The sequence below is a fragment of the Rousettus aegyptiacus genome, unplaced genomic scaffold (genome assembly GCF_014176215.1).
Source record: "Rousettus aegyptiacus isolate mRouAeg1 unplaced genomic scaffold, mRouAeg1.p scaffold_m13_p_14, whole genome shotgun sequence".
NCBI classification, from domain to species: Eukaryota; Metazoa; Chordata; class Mammalia; order Chiroptera; family Pteropodidae; genus Rousettus; species Rousettus aegyptiacus.
In genome coordinates, this window is record NW_023416289.1 from 15,712,463 (window position 1) to 15,716,561 (window position 4,099).

The 4,099-nt window shown below is 35.9% G+C and overlaps 1 pseudogene; it reads left to right on the plus strand.

Annotated features, from left to right (window-relative positions):
- The first annotated feature begins 3,611 nt into the window (after nt 1-3,611).
- LOC118611712 lies at nt 3,612-3,730 on the plus strand (annotated as a pseudogene).
- The last annotated feature ends 369 nt before the right edge of the window (nt 3,731-4,099 follow it).

The window sequence follows — 4,099 nt, forward strand, 5'->3', positions numbered from 1 at the left end:
AGGACAAACCAACTGAAAACAAGTTTAACTTCTATGTGTATAGAGAAGGGGATATAATGCTCTGGACAGGCAGGAATCTTTTACTTCCAATTTTGTGGTACAACATCTCTTACACCAAACCCCCAGAGAGGCAGCATTTTGTACTAGGACCCCCAGCTCCCCAAATGGGTTGGAAGTCTGCTTCAGCCACTTGCTACATATATGACCTGGGGGCAAACTGTGCAATCCCTCTGATGTGTATTCCCTTATATGTTTGTTCATTCATGGAGGCAGGGCAACACAATTGTCCTGCACTCCGCAGTGATTAAATCAGAGTTACATTTTACAGATAAGGAAACTAAGGTGCAAAGAGAGGTTAAAGAGGGTACATAGTGGAACCTAGATTTGATCTCAAGTTTCCTCATTGTGACAAGTATTTTTTATAGGAGATGGTAAAAGAGGACATTATTCTGCATCAAAGGGGAATGGGACTATCAACTTGATTTGGGTTCTCTGGAATCATATCAGCATTTTCCCTTTGTTCTCAGATCTATTTAGGGTTGTGGGGCTTTAAGGGTAAGTCGGGCAAAAATATTTGAGTAATTTATCAACCTTCCATTTTGGTTAGGCTGTTCGGTTCTGGCCTAAGGGAGTCCAACCAGGAGCCCTGCTCACCAATGAAGCCCATCAATCATTCAATGCATCTTTGTCTCTCCAAACCATGGAGAGGAGCTACGGTAGCTAAAGGGAAGTTTGCTATTATTTAGGAAACAGTGGGCACATAAATGTGGTCATTTAAGATGTATGTCTCTGAAAAAAGAAATTGTTTTGCAATAAACAGAAGTACTGATTATCAGGGCAAGAACCATAAAGTAGTAGATTGAAAATAAAATATGCTTTTATTAAGTCTCCATTTCTATGAGACAGAAAAAGGAAATAAATAACAGAATGCAGCAAAGCTAGGGGCTGAGAAGATAGGGCTAAGGTTGAACAGTCTAATGACTTGACTTTGAAACAAAGACCGAGCTTTGGAGAGAGTTAAATATGTTGGTGAAATTAGAACAAATTTTCAAGTCTCTACTGACCTTACATGCAACGTTTCTTTATTTACTGAATTTTAAGCACAGGATAGACCTTTTTTTTTCTTTGTCTTATCTCTCTTGATTTCATTTTAAGAAGTACTTAGCCATTGTTAGGCTTAAACAAATCCTTTGATTCATTAGGATTCATTGAAATTTTATAATATGGTGTTTAAAATAATACCGTAATTAACATTCTTTATATTCTGTGTTTTTATTCTCTGGTAATCTCTCTTTTGTCTTGCCTCTCTGTGCTGCCTTGAAGCTACTATAGTCAAACTCATATATATGTGTATGTGTATATATTACATTTATATGTATACTATATAATTTTGCTGATACTGATTGCTTTTATTTTGCAAGTCACTGCAATGTCATATTCATATTGAAGTTTTTAGTAAACTGTGCTTTGTGCTAAGAGAAAAGTAGAAAGCCATTAATTTTTTTCCTCTCTTATCTTTAAAAAAAATCTCATTTTTAGCATCTTGATTTAAATTCATAAATCAAGCTTTAAGGTTTTATTAAGTTTCAGGTAACAGTAAATTAAAATCTCATTGCAGATGCTTCGTTAATTTCCATTTGTTACCAATAAATGCATCTAAATTTCTTGATACATTTGAATGTGTCCTATAAATATATATTAATAATGAATTTCCATCAAGAAATATAACACATTGTTGTATAAGGCGTACTATAATGACAAGTATTTTTAAAGTATGTGTTTAATACATAATTCAAATTATCAAAATGTGGGAGTATAAATCATAGCAGAGTTTAGAAACGAACTTTTTAAATTTGTATATGTAAATTTCTAGAAAAAATCTTTCTATTTTTCTTGTGAATGTGTGGGTCTGAATAATTACTTGATAGGCATCCACACATATTAATGGTTTCTAAGCATGTCACAATTAATCTGTCCTCCTCAGTGTAATATAAAGGTATTTTTTTACTTTAAATTACTTTGACTGCTACAGTAAAAGTGCCACAGCTTGTGTTTACCTGATGGACGATCCTAACTCTATATCTGGGTTTCCTCTTGGTTCAATGAGCAGTTCAAATACTTGATAAGTTGGGTTACTATTTTTGCTTTTGTATGATTTAGACTGAGAGCTAAAAAATTTGGAATTTAGACCGAAGAATAAAAGAACTAGGAACATCCAAGCTGTCATCTCTCCCCGGATGCTCTAGCGTCAAATGTCTACCCTGAAGGTGTCAAAAAGGATAATCGGCAGAGAACAGGGCTGGCATCAACTCTAGTAAATATATTAAATTGATCTAGTCACAGCGGAATAAATGTGGACCTATGAGAGAGCGCAACTGGACCAACTTTAGAAGGAGTGTCTGACCAACCCAATGTGTCCTGACACGAAAGAGATGGGCTTAGAGGTAACTAGTTTCCTGCTATTTTAAGTATCCAGGTAAAGACAAGAAAACCACTTGACGGAGAAGGCAGTTTCCCCAAGATGCCCATGAAAGGGCCTTTCAATGCAGCCATTTTATGATTCTCTACCTAGGCCAAAGGCTTGAGAGAGAGAATGATAACTCTTCTGGATTCTTAAATTCGCAGGTCAGATGTGTTTTGTGGCCTAGATTGGTTTAATTCTCTGTGAAATTAATTTAGCGTCTGCTATCTCAAGATTTTAGAATCTTGAAGCTAAAGATGCTTCTAGACATTTTCTGGCAAAGAGATGTGCAGTTAAAGAAATGAGTGTTAAAAGACAGAGAGTAAAAATTATTTAATTAAAGTTACACAGTAAATTAAGTTAGGCCGTGTGATGGGTTGAATTGTATCCCTAGAAATTCAGAGGTTCAAGTCCTAACCTTTAGTACCTTAGAATATGAATTTATTTGGAAATAGAGTCCTTGTAGATATTATTAGTTAAGATGACATCAACAGGGTGGGCCCAAATCCAATATGATTGATGTGATTAAAAAAAAAAGGAGGGGAGAATTTTGGACACAGAGATAGAGATGTACATAGGAGGAATTCCATGTGATAACTGGAAGTATGCTACCACAGCCCAGCGAACTACCAGAAGCTGGAAGAAAGTCCTGGAGCAGGTCCCTCCCTAGAACCTTCAGAGGGAGCATGGTTTTGCTAACACCTTGATTACAGATCTAGTGGTCAGACCTCTCTTTTAGAATCTAACTTACAGGCATGCCTGAAGACTGATCAAAGAAGGTCAGACTTCCTTTATATTTAAAGTGATATCATTTAAAAATATTTGGACATCTTTTGACAGCAATATTGTACATCAAAACTTCCAAAGATACAAAGGATGAAGCAAATCTTTACTTATTTTCTTGCAGCATGTTGCAGATATTGACAGGTTAGGGCAATAATGGATTTTCCTGTGTAGAGCAATCTCTGATCTGTGAACACAGTGGCATCTGACACCTGGATCCAAATGGACATTTGTTTATATGAGTTTTGTTTGATTTGCAAAAATAACTTTGACACTTTCATATCTAATCTCTTCCTATTATCAATTCTAGAAAGTAGGCAAAGAGACTAGTACTTCTACTTTAAATTTAAATAATGTCCTCATTTTTGTCTATGAGCATGCCACCCTGAACAAGCCCAATCCTGTCTGATCTCGGAAGCTAAGCAGGGTCAGGCCTGGTTAGTACTTGGATGGGAGACCACCTAGGAAAACCAGGTGCTGTAGGCATAAAAAAATAAAAAATAAGAGACTGTAAGCTGACAAGTTCCTTGCAATCTGTGAGGTCAACCAAGGCTCGCCTTGCCTAAAAAATGAAAAAAAAATAAATAAAATAAATAAAAATAAAAAGTGGTCTCATTTTTAAGATTAACTGGACTACTTAAGGTCACAAAGAAAATTAATGACAGAGCAAGGAGTAGTATATTAGTATTTGGTGCCGAATGATTTCGTCTAGTAAGTGTCTGCATGTGTTTTCATTCTCTCCTGTGATACTTCTCACGTTTCCTTTGACATGGGAATCTTCAACAGCTATTGTGTCTGCCTTGGCAAGGGTTAAATATTTTGGCTTCATTGTATTCTGGTTTGGATGTGTGACTT